General features: G+C 49.5%; 1 pseudogene; it reads left to right on the forward strand.

Moving 5' to 3' along the window:
- Positions 1 to 1,117: 1,117 nt before the first annotated feature.
- Positions 1,118 to 19,278, forward strand: LOC144109858 (uncharacterized; annotated as a pseudogene).
- The last annotated feature ends 328 nt before the right edge of the window (positions 19,279 to 19,606 follow it).

Here is a 19,606-nt window from a genome sequence, read left to right on the forward strand (position 1 = left end):
AAGAGTGCCTTGTATGCCTTGGGGGCAGTCGAGTGCCGCAGAAGACACGTAAAACTGCGGCGGTTCCTAAAGGGCGGTTCACATGCAAGCGAATTGGCGAACAGAGCGAACAGCGGCGCGGCGCTGCGAAGCGGTTCGCGAGCTTTCGTTTCACATGCATCGCCGCTCCGCGTTTCCCACCGCTATAGAGTATTCTAGTACACTATACCCACCGCTATGGTGGCTGAAAGGGGGCAGTGTGACGGGCGCCCTATGCGCGCCATGGGAGAGAGAGGCGCGATGTGCGATGAAAGTTCCCCGCGCCGCTAGGGGCGCTGAAGCGCGCTGGTGTGCAAGCCGTTGCCGCCGCTCCATACCAGAGGCCGCAGGTGCGTGTTTACCGATTGGTCGCGTTCACTTTAGAGCTGGAAAGCTCTGCATATGTGCCACTGTGATTATTTGAAGATGTGTAGTGCGTGATATAGTGCTATTCCTGCGCTATGTGATAGATAACGCTGCGTGCACTCATGGCGTCAAAAGCGCGAACATGTTTTGTGCCTGGCTGCAGAAGCGGATACAGAACGTGCAAAGACAAGGCCTCCCTCTTCAGACCGCCTAAAGATGCAGCTCGACGCGAACTGTGGTCGCGAAATATCAAACGTGCTGACAAGGAGCTAACAGCAGAGTGTGTCGTTTGTGAACGCCACTTCGAAGTGAAGTACATCGAAAGGGCCTTTCGGCATGTGATAGATGGGGACGTAGTCGATATTCCACGTGATCGGCCACAGCTGACTGACGACGCTATCCCTACTGTCTTTCCGGATGCCCCCAAATACTTCACCAAGAAAGCACCCGTCAAATGGAAGGAGAGGAATTTGTGCAACCAAGACATAAAATGTTCAAAACGCAAAAGGGTAGGCACGGCCAACGACGCGCAGTTGGCGCAGTCATCGGATCCGCTCGACATAGCCGTCTTGTCACCGGGCCAGTCACCAGCACGGGACAAGAACGAGGCAACTGTAGAGAGCATTTTCCAAAACCTTCAGCTGCCAGATAGCTCCTGGAGCAAACTGAGATTTGCAGCCGAACCGCACGTTGCGTCGGCGTTTGCGAGCGAGACGGAGATGAGATATGTCGCATGCGGCTGCCAAAAGCGATCAAGTTTCAAGAAGACAACAACCAGCTGGGATCAATTCTGTGCTATGTCTATGTGCGAGGTGTAAAGCACTCGGAGCGCATTGTTAAAACCTCTGTTGAAGCTCAAGCAGTCCTCGACGCTACTCACTTGCTTGTGATGTGCACAGGTTGCGGACTTACCCCCTAAAAATCAAGCAAGTATGTATCGTTTGCTGGCGCCCACTTTTCCTCCAAATGCTTTCTCACATGCGAAGTGCCGAGACCCTGTATCCACTGTAAATATTTAAGGAAGCTGATTCAAAACCAGCAGTCACGGAGAAAACGGCCGCGTGCGGCAATAAGTCGGCTGCTTGTCACCGTGTTCCTACCAAGAATACTACAATCCCGAACATCATTGTGCAGTTTCGCAACCGCTTGAAGCGGGACACCGTTCTAACAAAGGCGAAAAAACCAATATGACTACAAGCGACCTTGGCCACCCCGGACAAACTTCCATTTACATAAATGAGCACTTGTGTCCTGCCCTGAAAAAGCTGCTAGGAATGGCAATTTCGCGTAAAAAGGAGAAAAGCTGAAAATTCGTCTGGACACGTCATGGCCACATTCTAGCTAGAAGGAACGAAAGTTCGGGTGCGGTCAGGATCGCTTGCCTAAAAGACTTAGACAAGATAAACTAGGCGTCCCCTCCCATGCATTCTTTTTGTTACTAATGTGGTATCCGGCTTCTTTACACATGATGATGCTTCATCTTTGTACGCAAAAAACAAAAAAGCCTCAACTTTTTTTCATCTGAACGCACAGTCACTCTGTAACAAAGAAGATGAAGTTGTTGCCCTTTTGGATGCTTTTACCTTTGATTTTGATGTCATTATGATAACCGAAACGTGGTATAAAAAAGATACGGTGCCACTGAAACTACCGCAGTACGATATTTATCTCCAATCTCGCCTTAATAAAAAGGGCGGAGGTGTGTTGATAGCTGCTAAGAAATGTTTCCAATGCTGCTTTATTCCAGAATTCTCAAAAACGAACGAAAATTATGAGATACTTTCTTTGAAATCTGGCAGTAATGTATTTTCTGCTGTATACCGTCCCCCAGCTGGGAACATCTCAGTCCTTTTTTCCTTTTTAGATCTAATGTTATCTTGGGTAACCGAAAATGACTTAAAGCTAATACTAAGTGGTGACCTTAATATTGACTTTTCGTCCTCATCTCCTGAGTCACAAGAAGTGAACAGGTTGTTCAGATGTTACGCCCTTACCAACTTCATAAATGAAGAAACGCGACCGTTAACACAGACATCCATTGATGTTTTCTGTAGCAATGTGTCAAAGGAATTTATCAAGTCTGGAGTGGTACTAGCGCAAGTTAGTGATCACCTACCAATTTTTCTTTTTGTCGAGTTGCTAACGGCATTTCGAAAGAGTAAGCCTTCCTATATGACATACCAGTGCATAACAAAACAAACTATCGAAAATTTCAGTAATGAAATACAAAAAGTTGACTGGAATCACGTCTACAAAATAACTGACCCTAGCAAAGCATATGACGCATTTATAAACACACTAAAATTTTTGTACAATAAATGTTTCCCTTATAAAACAACTAAGAGGCCTAGTAAAGCGCGCAAGCCCTGGATAAATCGTCGTTGCTTAAATATGATTCAAAAGAAAAATAATCTTTTTAAACGGTTTCTTCGAACTAGGTCTTCCGACGACTTAGCCAGATTTAAATCATATCGCAACAATGTAACTTCATTTCTTCGAGAAACCAAGAAGGAATACATGGAAAAATTATTTTCTGGTAATGTACAAAATCGAAGCGACCTCATGTGGAAAGAAATAAATAAAGTTCTAAACCGTACAGAACAGGAACCCGTGGAGCTAGAAATCTTAGTCCGAAATCAAAAACTTTCGGGAAAAGAACTAGCAGATACTTTTAATAATTACTTCGTGTCTTTAGTTAACAGTGTACATAATCCTGATTCCCTGAGCTATCTGAAATCTAGAAATCACAGTAGTGCATTTTTATCACCAACGGATCGCAGTGAAATTGAAAGCTGTTTTCTTGCTCTCCGAACGAGTAGTACAAGGGACGTAAATGATCTAAAAATTCAACCTATTAAACATACCATTTATCTAATTAGTCCTGTTTTAGAGCATATATTTAATCTATGCTTTCTGCAGGGAGTTTTCCCACAAGCCATGCAAGTTGCTAGGGTGACAGTAGTTTTTAAAGGTGGCGAGAAAAATAACTTGTCGAACTATCGTCCCATAACAATCCTCTCCATTTTTTCAAAATGCTTAGAGAAACTGCTGTACAAATGGATCATTAGCTTTTGTATCAAACATAACTTATTGACATCTCATCAACATGGGTTTAGAATTGGCCACTCCACAGATACAGCGCTTTTAACTCAAAAGGAAATAATCCTGCAATCTTTCGAACAGCACCAATTAACTCTCGGTGTATTTGTAGATTACTCAAAGGCATTTGATTCTATCAATCATCAGACAATGCTTGCTAAACTTGAGTTCTATGGCTTCCGTGGCGTTTTTCATAACATATTGAACTCTTATTTATCTGCGCGAGTACAACAAGTAGTAATTAACAATAAATTATCCGACCCGAAATCAGTTTTAGCAGGTGTCCCGCAAGGAAGCATATTGGGGCCTCTACTTTTATCATCTACATTAATGACATCGTTCTCATTGACCCACGCCCAACATTTATAATATATGCTGATGATACCAGTTTATTTTTCAACTCTAGCAATATACAAAATCTGACTGAACAAGCAAACACGTGTTTACATCTTTTAAATCATTGGCGCACGTCAACTCACTATCTATAAACATAAATAAAACAAAAGTCGTGCTTTTTAGGCTAAGAAATAAAATAGTGTGTGATAGCGACATTTCACTTCGGATTGGGTCTGTGCCTTTAGAAGTTGTCTCCGTCGTAAAAAGCCTTGGAGTATATTTTAAGAAGCATTTATCGTGGTCAACACATGTCGATAAAACAGCGGACAAGGTGTCAAAAATAACTGGTGTGTTAAGTAAACTACGCTATTTTTGCCACAAAAAGTGAAACTAATTCTTTATAATTCCATGTTTGCTTTCGTTTTAAACTACGGTTTCACGGTATGGGGAACTACTACACTCTCAAACTTAAACAGGTTACATGTAATCCAAAAACGAGCCATAAGAAGCATTGCAAGCATCCCCCGCGACGTTACGACAAAACCCCTTTTTAATGCCTTCCACATAACTCCAATACATGAGCTATATAATGTCAACTTAATAAAACGATATAGGAGAAGTAATACCTATCGTAATTTTCTTGAAACTTTGTCTCAACTAACACCTAGAGAACACACTTATGCCATAAGAAACCGCGATAAATGGTTCATTCCCCAAATACGAACTAACTATGGACGTCAAATGCTCAGCTATCTCTTACCATTATTGCTAAATGCTTTGTGTTAGTCTTACAAACCAGTATTTTTGCATCTTATTTCTTTTCCTGTTTTTGTCTGTTTTTATCTCCTTTTTTATTTGTTCCGAGTCAGTTGTGTCTCGCTTATTTTTCCTCAAACGCAATTGTTATGTTAGTTGCTGCCAATATATGTAATCAAACAAACCTTGTGACCTTGTACGGGGGCGCAGGCACGCAATCAAGCTCCAGTGAGAGCTTTTTGTCTGCGCCCCTAACATCTGGATGATGTAAATAAAGATTTGATTGATTGATTGATTGATAAAAAAGCACGCAAATACACGCCGTCGCTTGCAAGCCGCGCAAAAAAAAACTGCGCAACACAGCGAGGTTGCTAGAGGCTATGAGGCGGGCATATGAGCAAATGGGGGATGAAGTGCTCAGTGACCGCATCAAAGCATTGCCTCTTAAACAACAATTGGCCATTAGGACCTGCTTCAAAGCAGCAACAAGAAAGTCGACGTCTGGCATGTATTATGAGAAAGAATGGATTCTTCAATGCGTACTCTTACGTATGAGAAGCCCTAAACTCTATGAATACCTTCGAAAACAGAAGATCCTGATCCTACCCAGCCGGACCTGCCTACAGCGCTATGTTCAAAACTTTAAAAGTGGCTTTAGCTTCAGTGAAAATGTATTTGAGGCCATCGCTCTGAAAACTGAGCATATGGACACGAATGCACGACATGGTGGCATAGTGTTCGACGAAATGAAGTTGTGCGAGCACTTCAGTGTCAACACTGCAGGTAAGCACAGCCACTGCAACTACCTCTCCCATGACAGTTGGTATCTCTAGCATGGTAGCATTGTAATTAAATATGACATGCAGCACTGTGTAGTCATGGAATTTTATAATTTCAGGTGCAGTACAATATTTCGTAGACCTCGGAAGACATACACCCGAAGAAGAAAGAACTGTTCCAGCAGATCACGGAATGGTGATGCTCTTCCAACCATTTCAAGGTTTGTAATGCTGCTTATTTTGACTTGTATGTGCTTATAGGCCTTGTGTGCCACTCCGATTTGTTGCGCACAAAGAGAAGTGGTTTCCCAGTCTTCACTTACGGCAGCCTTGTTGTAGTAAGGAGTGTTAGCCCCAGCTACACACACAAAATAAGCACTAAGCAGAGACAAGGTTTCCATTATGGTTGATTCAATAAACATTCTGTGCCGCTGACTGAATATACAAGCAGTGTTCCTAGAATAAGTTATGCATGCTGCCTATGTGGTTTTTTTATTTTTGTGCAGGTGACTGGACCCAAATACTTGGTGTCTTTGCGTCAAGAGGCAACATCAAGGGCGAAATGCTTGCAAAGCTTTTGCTGGAAGCAATAGTGCTGGCTGAACGGGCTGGACTGTTTGTTGACTTTTTGACTTGTGACGGAGCATCATGGAACCGCAGCATGTGGAGGTCATTTGGAATTGGTGGTAAGAAACCACTTGGTGTTCGATTTATTTGGCATGGCACTCCAAGGCTGGAGTGCAGTAATCTGGAGAACACATCTTGATCTAAACATCTAGAGGACGTACGACAAGAGTTGGCTCTAAATATCTCCATTTCTCTTGCAGCATCCTCAAGCCATGTCACATTCAAGAAACGACATCCTGTAGACTCTACAAGAGAGCTTCATTTCTACACAGATTTTCCGCATTTAGTGAAATGTGTTAGAAACGCATTTGTAACCACTGGTTTCTTAACTCCAGATGGCCGAGCATGTGTAGAGCATATAGAACTAGCATGGGAAAAGGACAAAAGCCCTTTAACGCTGAAGGCAATGCCACATATAACCAGTGCACACATCAGACCCAACTCGTTCGAAAAAATGAAAGTAAATTTAGCCTTCACACTCTTTAGCGAAAAAGTGATAAAAGGCCTCTTTATACTTAAAGCACACCTAAAGCACTCTTATGATTCAATTACGCTGACAGAAAGGCTTGTGAAGTGCATGAGTGGCCTCATATCCCTTCTCAGGTCAAGGTTTCCACGCAGTGGACTAAGACCATCCTCTCAGGGTGTTGCCGACCTGGCGGCTTTTCTGGACTATTTAGATAAATGGGAAGATGTGGCAAAGAGGGTTGGAGGTGGCTTTCTTAGCAAGAGCACTGCTGAAGAACTGCGCGTTACAATTCGAAGCACACTGTCACTTTTGAACTTGTTCGGTATTATCAGGCAGTCCTCGGTGACAAATGATCATCCAAGCCCTGCACAGTTTCTCGTAACTGTGAATTGCCTCAGTTTCTATAACCTTGCTCGTCCGCCCAAGTCAGGAAACAGTCCAGCCCAGCTTGTTAATGCCCTCCTTAGTTCACCAAGTGGTGAAAATAAGTATACATTTAGCATGCAGGACATAATTGAGGACATGCTGGAGGTTGGCAACATTTATGATGCTGGCTCTGTGATTCAGCAGTGCCTCAGTTCGGACCACAACAGCTATGTGGTTGAGACAAGTGATAGCCGGCTTGTCTTTTACATGGCGGGATATGTGGCCAGGAAGTTTAGTGGCAAAATTTCTTGCCAACGTTGTGCTTCTGGCCTCACGGTCACCAGAGAAGGAGCTGAATGTAATGCAGACAACAGTGTGTTCACTCAACAATTTGATAGGGGAGGCCTGTTGTACCCTGGCGATGAGTTGGCCACGCTCAATAAAGTGCTAGAGGGTGCATTCACATTGTTTTTCTCCACAGAGAAGCTTTATGCTTTCAGTGTGCATGATTTTATGCAATTTCTGAGCAGTCTGATGCTCCACCAAGTAGGATTAGAGCTTCATCGCAGAGAAATTACTGCCAGAATTATTCAGTTTGTGGTGCTAACTAAGCTGCATTTTTTTACAAAATCCTTAAATAAGGACAAGGCTGTTCAGAGGGAGCGCCAGAAACATTTGAAGTTAAGAAGAGTGAAGTAGAGCACACTGCTCCACTCGGTCTGATGTGTGCATATGGTTATATGGTTTGCTGCACTGTTAAATAAAAATTATTTATTCTCTTGTGGACATTGAAGTGTTTCCTCTGGCCTTGTGGACCTGTACAACAAAAGCAGTGACGGAAAATATTTACTGCATATTGAAGTTTGCCTCTGCATCCACATAAGCACCTAATTTTTTTTTGTTTTCACAAAGCTAAAGCTTCTGGTGCTGGCGAATGCTGACGCGGACAGAACAGAACGAAGATTTGGTGATGTCGCCGAGTTTTATTGCGCGCGGCCACAACGTAGTATTTGCTTGTTTCCTTGTGCGTATTTTTTTTCTGTGGCCACTGACTATATTACGGCGGATGTGTGAATGACAAAGTTGAAAAGCGTTCCGAGTCGTTCGTGTTTGCTGTCCGTGTTCGCTTGGGTTAACATCATGTCTTTTCTTGGAAACCAAGGCGTCCAGCAAGTCAAGGTTCTACTTTGCGTTCAAGTGCAAAATATAATCCTTTTTTTTTAAGTCGCCCATCTAAGCTCCTGCTGCGCGTTACGATGAAGCAAATTACGCCTCGTTTTATTCTTTGCTCTCCAAAGAAGCTTCACTCTTCTTATTAATGAATCTGAGCAGAAAACAGCTTGTAGTACTTGCGCCGCGCATAATTTGTTCTTAAGCGACTATTAAAAAAAACGCGACGCTAGCTAGGCGGGCGTCCTAGCTGCCCAGCGCCGCCCCCTGAAACAGGCGCGATGGCTGCACACCAGCTGCAGGTAGCGCCATCTACAGCTTTCAGCGCTCCTCTGGGCGCCCCGCCGGCTCCTGCCCGTCACACTGCCCCCTTCCAGCCACCATACCACCGCTAGGGTGGCTAGAATGGGAAGGCGTGAAGACCGGCTTCCGGATGCTGGCCCCAAAACCAGTTCCTGCCGCGCGGCGGCGCTGCCGGTGGGGGCGCCGTCGTTTCTCGCGGCGTCTGCATTGCTGCGGCCCGGCGAAATGATTTGGTCGCGCGTGTTTATATCCGCCTGAATGCTTTACATGCTGACAAGTATCTTTTTTCAGCAATGCAGGTGCTAAGATAATTTAATTTATTGCTTCACTACTCTAATTCTACGTGAGAAACTGCCAGCACCAAAGCTGATACAGCGAGGGGCTTGATCTTCAACGCTTATCTCCTGTGCTCTAACGCGGTCACCTATTGCCGAGGTTGGCGCACTCATGCGTTGCCGAAAGTAAAGTTCGCCATAGGAATTACTGTGGAAAGGTCAGCACACTGGCAGTACCTTGAACATGTTGCCCGCTCATTTTTGACGTGTTTGCGATTGTGATAGTACTTTAATGGGAGGAAGAGATTGGTGCAATATGTACAGTCGTTAAATATATTATAAAGTACAAAACATGGTGGCTGAACACAAGTTTATTACACATAGTTCAGTTATGGCTGAACACATTTTTACAGAACACAGGGCTTAACCCTCATGGCTTTTTTGTGAGTATCAGGCTGGTTTTTAAACCTTTGAGCCCCTACTCGCCGCGGTAGGGAGTGCCTGGGTTCCATTCCGGCCACATTTCGATGGTGGTGAAACGCAAAGTGCACCCGTGTGCTGTGCGATGTAAGTGCACGTTAAAACAACCTCAGACTGTCCGAAGTAATCCGAAACTCTCCACTACAGCTACCCTCATGGCCCGTTCGTCGCATCGGGTTATTAAAACCTCAACTTTTGAGAGAAGCTTAAACCCGTACCTTGCGTCGAAGAGCCTTTCGCAAACCGCAGGATTCTCTTGCAGCGGCTTGTCGGCCCTTGGAATATCACGTGCCCACTTTTCAAATTCATCTTTGCAGGCAGGCGCGCGGAAGATGTAGACGACATCATCGCCACCTAGCACAAAACCTGGGACTCCAGAACAAAGGGGGGATCGCCCCCCCCCCCCCCACATTTTTCCAGAGCGGGCAGCCCCCCCCCCCCCCCCCCCACCCCAAAGTCACCGACTGCTTGCACTTGAATCGGAGTTCTGACAAGTGAAACATTTCAGTTCTAGGACTCTTTTAATGCAAATCACAGTGGCGCTGAGCTACTTTGCTTCGTAGCCAGATGTAAAGCATTTCGTATAGCCAGTCATGTCCCAACAGAATTAAGTCGACTGTCTGACCCGTGTACATAATCATGATTAGCGGAATTAATAAAAAAAAAACTATGCACAAACTTTTTCATGCAATTGATCACTCCTCTTGCGTACAGGTTCCCATTTCAGTTCGTTTTATATGGCCGCGAATCTTTTGCACGCACCGTTTGTTCGTTCGCAGTCAAAACCGCCGGCCCGCGGCTTTATCCTTTTGTTTTGTAATGCGAGATGCGACCAGACTTAGCTCTATTGATCGTGGCCACGTGCATATGCTTCAACATTTTTCCAGATTGTTGTATTTGCTTTTGGTTCTTTATCCAGCGGTTTCCTTGCCAGCTTTAAATTGAGATCTGGAAAAAAAAAAACAGCGCACCGTAAAACAAGGGCAGAGGAAGGTATAACGACACAGCTCTGACTTCAACTAGTTGAAGTTGGCGCTGTGTCGTTATATCTTCCTCTGTCCGTGTCTTAAGGTGCGCTGTCATTTTTTTTTCAACAATGAACTACCAACTAGCCCTTTTAACCACACTTGCATTCAAATTGAGCGCGGCCAAGAACTGCAAGCATTCATTTCGATGACCGCCGAGCACGTTTGTGGCTGCCGTCGCCGCCGAGTCATTTAGTTATTAGTAGGCGCGAGTCAGCCCCATAAACAACTTCTTTTGGAAGCCTTTTCGTTTTCTTCTCGACTTCTGGAGTGTCGTCACCACATCGTGACAGTTTGCATCAACCTTTGAACATTGAAGAAAAAATAATAAAAATATAAAATTTATTACGTAAATGAGCAGTAAATAAATAAATAACAAAATAAGCTCGAAATCCTTCCCCCTCCACTCAAAAAAAAGTTCCGGAGTCCCTGCACAAAACACCACCATTGCGTTTTTTCTTCGGTGTTGACATGATCTTTCAGAGCGTGTCAAGGGGTAGCGACAGCTGCTCAAACCACCAAAGTTGAAGAATTACTAAAGAAACGCAAAGGAAACAAAACAGCACTATGTAGGTAGGTAGGAAAAACTTTATTGAAAATGCCGGCAACCGACGGTTTGACGCGTCGTGACGTTGGCCAAGCGTCGACCCGGGGTTATGCCCTCCTCTGCACTACCCCCGTTCGGCCCGTTTGTGGTGGGTCGTGAGGCTTGTGCTTTTCGAGCGCACCCCGGGCTTGCTGGACGGCCCATAGTTGAATGTCCTTGTCTGCAGACTGCACTGCACTTTGAAGTTCGGGCGGGTATATCCTGGAGGTAGCCTCGGTCGGGAACCTGGCGCAGTCCCACATGATGTGCCATTGGTCCGCCGGACCAGCTGCACAAACATTGCACACATCGCTCGGATAGAGTTCTGGGTGAAGTACGTGTAGCACTGCCGGGGCGAGGAGTGACCCGGTCTGTATCTGTCTTAGGATGACGGCCTCCTCCCGACTGAGTGCCGGGTGGGGAGGCGGCATTGTCCGTCGAGCTAGGCGGTAACACATGGTAACTTCGCCATAACTGGTTACGCGGTCCTTGGTTTCGAACCACCACACGGAACGGTCACTCTCTGGGGCGCGGAGGGTAAGCGCTCGCGCCGCCGAATGGGCCGTCTCGTTGTGGTTCGGCGAGGATGCACACTCGCCCGCGTGCGCCGGGAACCACTTGATACGGATGGTGCTGCGGCGGTCTTGGGGCTGGAGCTTGCCGATGATGGCGGCCGCCGGCGCGCTCACTCGCCCCTTGGCAAAGTTGCGCACGGCGTCCCTCGAGTCACTGAGCACGGTGTGACACTCGGCCTCGGAGATCGCCAGAGCGATGGCAACCTCCTCGGCGTCTGTGGCGTCCGTGCACCGCACGCTCGCTGCCGTTGTCGTGGTGCGCGCCTAGGCCGTGTGCGCGTGTAAATGCATAAGCCATGTACTACAACTTTGCAAAGACCGTTCATTTTCACGAAAGGAAAGGCGCACAACCGGCTCCGTGGGCAAGTGGAGACCTCAATCTAGATTTCACTTTGTATATCCTGGATTAGCTGGGCTAATCCACATTAATGTTTCTTTCTACCAGACCCCCTTCTAAAACTTACGTCCGCCCTCTCCTACTCGAGCGAACCGCCCGTCTGCTCGTATTGTGGGTTTTCTCGTGGTGGCGTGGGCTCCCCGGGGTTGGCCGCACTTGTCGGCACACACGGGGAAGTGGGTGACTGCAACGCCCGTAGTTACAGCGGGGAGTACACTAAAGAAAAGAAAGAGGTGTGCACGTATGTACCGGCACTATACACACGTACGAGAGCGCGGCACACAGAGAGGAGTTTCAAAATTTTTAACCAGAATCCCCCGCGCGACGCGCACCATGGGCGCTACAAACGCTCGTTTAAATGTTTGTCTCCTTAGACGCTTCCTTAGAGGCTTGGCTCGTCTTCACGTGACTCTACAGCTGACAACAAGCGCATGCGGTCTTAGCCGCATCGAGCAGTCGTGGCCGAGTGGTTAAGGCGATGGACTAGAAATCCATTGGGGTCTCCCCGCACAGGTACGCCCGTTACGTGGACGCAGCGGAATACAAACGAGAAGGCTTCGCTGCCGTTGTCGTGGTGCCGGTAGCCGCCGCAACGACCACTGCCGCGAAGCCTTCTCGTTTGTATTCCGCTGCGTCCACGTACCGGGCGTGCGGGTCTTGGGCGTGTTTCTCGATGAGGGCCTGGGCCCGTGCCTGCCGCCGTTCTTGGTTGTATTCGGGGTGCACGTTCTTCGGGATGGGGTCCACATGGATGTGAGCCCGCGCCTCCTCGCTGATCTCGCATGGTTGCCGGCTGGGGGTTCGGGGGTTGTAACCCAGGGATGTCAGTATACTGCGCCCCGTCTTGGTGGTAGAGAGGCGCTCCATTTGCGCGGTGAGCTGCGCCTCGGCTATTTCTTCTAGGGTGTTATGGACGCCGAGCTGCAGGAGCCGAGCCGTACTCGTGGTCTCCGTTAAGCCCAGCGCCGTCTTGTAAGCCCGTCTGATCAGCGTGTTGATCTTGTTCCTGTCAGTGACCTGCCAGTTGAGGTAGGCCGCAACGTAGGCGATGTGACTGATCACGAACGACTGGACGAGGCGCACGAGACTGTCTTCACGCATGCCCGCCCGTCGTGTCGAGACTCGGTGTATGAGCCGGATGGCGTCCATTGCCTTGGTGGTAAGTTTGTTGATGGTCTCGTCGTTGCGGCCGCTCTTGTTTAGCAGCAGGCCCAGGACTCTGATCTTGGGAACTTCGGGGATGCGTTGCCCCGATGCGGTCATGATCTTATGTGATCGCACTCCCGAGGGGGAGCGCGTTTCCGTCCCGGTCGTAATGGTGTGAGGACGAACAGCTCGGATTTGGCGGGCGAGCACACTAGGCCGGTGCCGTCAAGGTGCTGCTCGATGGTGGTAACCGCGGCTTGTAGCTGTTGCTCGATGCTGGCGTCGGTGCCGCCGGCCGCCCACAGGGTAATGTCGTCGGCGTAGATCGTATGCCGGACGCCGGTCCCCGCTACTGCCCTCGCTACCCCGATCATAACGAGGTTGAAGAGCAACGGCGAGATGACCGAACCCTGCGGGGTACCCGTGCTACCGAGCTTGCGTTCGGGGAGTCTGAGGTCTCCGGCGTGCAGTTCCACCGTGCGGTTGGTCAAGAAGTCTTGGATGTAATTGTAGCTCGTTACCCCCTTGTTGAGTCGTGATACTTGTGCTAATATGGCTGAGTGTTTGACTTTGTCGAATGCGCTTTGTAGATCGAGCCCCAGAATTACTTTGCTGTCTTGTGTCTTGTTGTCGATGATTTCTTGTTTTAGTTGTAGCATGGCGTCTTGTGTGCTGAGTCTGTGTCGGAAGCCGATCATCGTGTCCGGATAGAGGCCTTCCTTCTCCAGGTATTCCTGCCACCGGTTGGCCACCACGTGCTCCAGCACCTTGCCCACGCAGGATGTAAGCGAGATGGGACGCAGGTTGCCGATGTCCGGTGGTTTGCCCGGTTTCGGGATCAGGATTGTTCTTGCCGTTTTCCACTGTCCAGGGAGCTTGCCCGAACGCCAGCATTCGTTGAAGTAACGGGTTAGTGCCTCGATCGATGCATTGTCGAGGTTTCGTAGCATCTTGTTGGTAACGAGATCGGGGCCGGCTGCTGAGCGGGTGTTGAGCTCGTGCAGCGCTACTCGTACCTCTGACACGGTAATGTCTCGGTCGAGCCACGCGTTGGGCAGCCCCCCGTACGGCGGGTGGATTTCCGTTGGCGTGTCCGGCAGATACTTGGCTTCCAGGCTCTTGATAACGGCGTCTTTTCCTTGTTGTGTGGTGGTGTGCAGGAGGCGGGCGAGGCGGTCGCGCTGGTGTGACTTGGTCTTGGTTTCGTTTAGGAGGTGCCGAAATAGATTCCAGGTGCAACCGCGATGCAGTTGCCTGTCAGCTCGGTTGCAGATTTCGTTCCATTGCTGACGGCACAGGACCTAGCAGTGGTGTTCAATGGCCCTGTTTAAGTCGGCTACCTTCTTTCTCAATTTGCGATTCCACCGTTGCCGCTTCCAGCGCGCCTGTATCGAACGTTTGGCCTCGAACAGATGGGCCAGGCGGCTATCCATGGCGATGACGTCCTCGTCCGTTTCGATGGTTTTGGTGGCCGAGTGCACAGCATCGCAAAGCTCTTCCGTCCAGGTTTCGATGTCTGTGATGTCTTGTGCTGTGGTGGGACGTCCCTTACGGAAGCCGTCCCAGTCCGTCCACTTGTGCATAATGGTGTTGCCCCGGAATTGGTTCGGTATCGTAATTTCGAAGATGTAGTGGTCGCTGCCCAGGTCGACGCCGGTGTTGTGCCACGTTACTTTGCCCGTGTGGTCGTTCTTGATGAACGTAAGGTCTGGTGTGGTGTCTCGTGCTACGGAGTTGCCGATGCGGGTGGGATGAGCGGGGTCCGTGATCAGGGCACAGTTGTGGTCCAGGATATCTTGTAATAGGTCCCGTCCCTTGGCCGTATCCTTCACGTAACCCCACGCTCGATGGGCGGCGTTGAAGTCCCCTCCGATCAGCAACGTGTTGTCTTTGGCTTGGATGCTGGCTGTGTGTAGTAGGGTCTTGAATTTCTGTGTTTGGTGCTTGGGGTTACTGTAGATGTTGGCGATGAACAGGCTGCCTTTCCGTTGTTTGTTTGGGATGATTTCGGTGAAGGTATATTCCACCTTGCTGCGGCCGTGTTTGAGTTGGTGCTCGATGAACGTGAGCCCTTTGCGGACGAACGTGCAGACGCCCCGTCCCTCCGCCGGGCTAACATGAGCGCGATACCCAGGGAGGGTGGGGGTCACCGTCGCCGTTTCTTGCAGCAGGATGATGTCGGGTTTCTTGGTTACTGTGGTGATGTGTTGTTGCAGCACTGCTCTCTTGCTGTTGTAACTGTTGCAGTTCCACTGCCAGACCGTATGGCCCGGTAGCGATCCTATTGTGGCTTGGGGCTGGGACATGATTGTGTCGGAGTTGGGGCTTGCGTCTCTTCTTGAAGGTATGGGTGGTTGGAGAATTGCGCCACAAAGGTGGGGCTGCGTACTATGGGCTTAAGGGTCTGTTCAATGAAGGCGAAACGCTCTTGTATGGTGCAGAAGGACGTGGTGATCAGCTCCTCCAGCCGCGCCAGGCGATGGTCGGTGACGGCAGCCGTGCTGGCGTAGGTGTTGGCGAACGCTTCGATTTTTGCTTCGAGCTGAGTTTCCAATTGGGTCAGGTCCTTGTACTGTCGTGATGAGGTGCGTGCTCGTTTCTTGGGGGTTGGGTCAGTGGTCTGCTCCGGCTGGGGCTCGTCTTGGGTTGTATCCATTGATTGTGTGCCTTGGTGTGATGGCGTGTCGGTTTTCTGCTCGGTGATAACGGCGGGTGTACGTGTCTCGGATGACTGAGCTGGGACAGTGGCTGGCTGGGCTCGCTGTGCTTGGAGTTCTTTCTTGGCCTCGGCTAGTTCTTGGGCGAGCCGGCGCGTGGTTTCTACCAGCGTCGCGTTGGTTGCGCGGAGTTGTTCGAGTTCCTTGTAGTAGGGGCTGGTAATCCACGCCTGCCAGCTGCTCGGCGTGGTTCGGCCACTAGTGGCGCTGCTGGAGCTAGCGCTGCTGCTTTTAACTCCGCCCTTGGCGGCGTCGGCCCAGCTGACTCTGTCACGGGAGCGCGATCGCTGAACGCCGAAGCTGTTCCCGTCAGATGAGTCACGGCCGCGGGATGCGCTGCGCGAAGCATGACGGGAAGCGTGGCGTGAGGCATGGCGCGACGCGCTGCGGGATCCACTACGGGACGCACTGCGCGAGCGGGAGCGTCCAAGGCGTGGAAACGAGCTTGATTCGAGTGCTTGCTTTTGCTCTTCTTCGGCGTTACGGCGTTCCCATCGCCGTCGCCGTACGACGTATGGAACCTTGTATTTGGCTCTGCAGAGGCGGTCCCCGGTGGGGTGTTCTTCGCCGCAGAGCTTGCACTTGGGGACACACTTGTGGCCCTCTCTTGGATTAGAAACACCGCAGGCAAGGCAAACGCGAACGTCCGGTGTGGGGCACACGTCGCGCCTGTGGCCGACCTTGCCGCATACCTTGCAAACTTCTATTTGCTTCCTGTAGAGACTGCACGGGTAGAGCGTGGATCCGTAACGCACATACTTGGGAACCTTGATACCGTTGAACACTACGATTACTGTCGTCGTGTTTCCGATACGCTTCGCCCCCGCGGCGAGGGGGTTGTACTTGGTAACAATCTGCTGCATTATTTCGGCTTCGCTGTCCTCGAGTGCTATGCCCCTGATCACGCCCTTGACTGTGTCGTGGGCGGTCGTTCCGTACGCGCGCACCTCGTATATTTTGCCTCGGACGTTGATAGCTTGAATTCGAGCATACTTCTCCGCTCGTTCCTCGCTCGGAAAGCTGAGCACCATAATGTTCTGCTGGGTATTGGGACACGCCATATCCTCAGCTCGGTCTGCCGTCTCAATTCCCGCTGCCGCCATGATGGCATTAGCCACGCATGCAGCTCCTGCCTTGAAAATATCGAGCCCATCGCGGGGCCGCACGACGATCTTAATTTCTTCTACAGGCATGGCGGGCATGCGAGCCGCCCGAATAACTGCGCTCCTAACGCTCTTGTTGAATTTAGGCTTCTGTCGAGAGCTCGGAGTATCGGCACGAGAAGTCGACTCACCCTGCGTTCCTTGCAGGCGTGTTCGGCTCGTGTGCCCGCCGATGTGCAGCCATCCGGGCGAGCGTCGGAATTCCTCGGGCGTAATTTCTTCTCCTTCTACTTGCACGCACATTTGGGAAACCTGGGAACCGTGCGTCAAAGCGGCGGCGGAACCCTCCATGTTGTGGCAGAAGAACAGCTGGCTAGGCCTAGCGAGCCCTGGGTTCGCTTCGGCCTAGCGTCTCCTCTTGGCGGTGAACCAGGAAAAGTCCGATGAATCGATGAAAAACGCACCTTGGATGGAAAGTCGGGTATCGGATGATAGCGGATACCTTCACGAACACAGTGGTAATAAAATCTTCGTAATCCAAACTAATCAGCACTGCCAAAGCGGGCATTAACGACGGAGCCGATATGAGCACGTCTGCTCACCACGGCGAACGCAGCGCCCCCCCCCCCCCCCCCCACAAAACAGCACTAAACAGCTAGCGAACGCGGTACCTTGAGCGGCGCCGTGGCCTACGAGACTGGACTGGCCAGGCTGACGGCGCCCCCGACGGAAGCGCCATATTTCCCCCCGTGGCAGGAACGCGCAGCGGAGCCTCGCTAGTCAATGGTGGCGGCGCCGCGGTCTTCACACCTCCCCATTCTAGCCACCCTACCTACAGTGCACTCAACGTTTTTAGATCTTGAGTGCACTAGAATATTGGGTAGTGTGCTCACTGCGCCGCGTCTCCATAGGCCGGAGTGAAGCCGCCGATGTCGACAATTTTTAGTTTCCCGCTTGTCCGCTAGGTTCCGCTACCGTTCCAAACACTGTAGCCACCGCCGCACGGTGACACGCTTGGGAGTTGTTTTTTTGGTCGTCGTGGCGTTGTGTATGTATTGTGCTTGCTGTGGAGGATTCTGTGGCGTGCTTAGGGCATTATTTCTTGTCCCACGAACCTTCAAGGCGAGGCTGTACCATCCTGGATAGACTGCAAGATTTCCGTAAGGGAAAAGAAATGCCGGGTCGCCGGCAGAACCATTGCTTCGTGCCGGGTTGCAATACCTGCTATGCTTACAAGAAAGATGGCCCAAATGTAGCCCTCTTCAGCGTGCCGAAGGAGGCTGCTTTGAGGGAGCAGTAGGAAAGAAACCTGCGTCGCTCGGACAAAAAGCTTGACGACAGTTGTGCTGTGTGTGAGCTACATTTCGAGACGCGCTTCGTCATCCGCGATTACGTCCACGTCGTGCAAGGGGAAGAGGTTCGTATTTCTGGTGGCAAGCCAGCTTTAACACCTGATGCCATTCCGACCCTCTTGCCCAACTTGCCGAAATACCTGTCAAAGAAAATGCCGCAGCCGAGACAGTCCAGCAAGAGAAAACGGTCAGGTGGAGACGAAGAAAGGCCCACATCCAAAGCAGCTTGTGAAAGCTCTCGTCAAGATACCGGTGGCGCGGACGGTGCGAGCGTTGCTACCACTGACGGTACTTCGGTGACGGAACTGGCAGAACAGAGTCTCTCTGACGCTGTGCCATCCGACGCCTTTGCTTGTTCTTCCGTGTCACTGCAGCGAGAAGACATAGAAAGCTTGAGTGTGCCTTCAGCGTTCTGGACGATGAATGCGCTTCCTGGCCAAAACGACGCAACGTTTTACTGCACGTCAGTCCTAAACGCAAGGAATGAAGTGGTGTCGGAAAAAGTTGTCATTTTTCGTCCCGTATCCTTTGAGAACAGTGGGCTGTTTGTCGATTTTATAACTTCTGACGGGCAAGTTGGAATAGGACGATGTGGAGCATAATGGGAATACGGGGAAGTGCATCCTCCGTGAAATGCAAAGTGAGGCATCCTGTGGACCATTCAAGAAGCCTATTCTTTGTGTCAGATTTCCCCCATTTAGTCAAGTGTCTGCGGAACTCTCTTCTGAAGGGTCCATTCAACACCCCAGATGGTCACGTAAGTTAAATTTCACTATATATTCTCTCTTTGCACTGGCGTTTTAGCAACACATGAGACCTTGAAGGGGTACTCGTGATTGACGCACTTGTGTATTTTCATTAATCTTGGTTTGTACGTCTCCATGGATCACGTGAAGCAAGCCTTCAAAATCGATTCTAATAATGTGACATTGAAGGCGATGCCAGGAATTACAACACGCCATCTGCAGCCAAACAACTTTGAGAAAATGAGGGTCACGTACGCCTTCCAGCTGTTCGGTGCAAAGGTGCTTCAAGGACTCATCTTTATAAGACAGATTTGGAGGATATATGTGGTAGCACATCTGCTACTCAAGTTTTTTCAAGTAAGTATGACTGCGTTTTCTGATTACATGTGCATTCAGCTGTTTAAGTTCCTATTTGGCTAGAAGAAAATTTAGCATTTTTGTTGAGAATAGGTGCAAGGCGTACATGGTAGTGCCCCCTCAAGTTGAAACAGTGCTCTTCAGAGGCCCCAGTTGCACTACTCTAGTAACTCTTATTTTTGCATCTGATGTAATATTTGTTTTCTATTGCAGGAAAATCTACCAGCTGATCCAAGTGATGACCTCGCGCTTTCCAGCAGAAGCCCTGCGGCCAAGCTCGTCTCAAGTTGCTGTGCTGAAAACATTTTTGATATTCATTGATAAGTGGGAAGATCGTACTAAGGGCAACGGTGGGTTCATGAGCAACTCTACCGCTACTGGTCTTCGTGTAACGATTTCAAGCACTCTAGAATTGCTGACTTACCTCACAGAAAAGCTGAAATATAAGTACTTGATGACATCTAAGCTATGCCAAGACCCATTAGAGAACCTTTTCGGTATCATAAGACAGTCATCTGGCAGCAATGAGCACCCGACGCCTACACAGTTTTTAATCAT

Source organism: Amblyomma americanum, chromosome 11 (assembly GCF_052857255.1).
Source record: "Amblyomma americanum isolate KBUSLIRL-KWMA chromosome 11, ASM5285725v1, whole genome shotgun sequence".
Taxonomy (NCBI): Eukaryota; Metazoa; Arthropoda; class Arachnida; order Ixodida; family Ixodidae; genus Amblyomma; species Amblyomma americanum.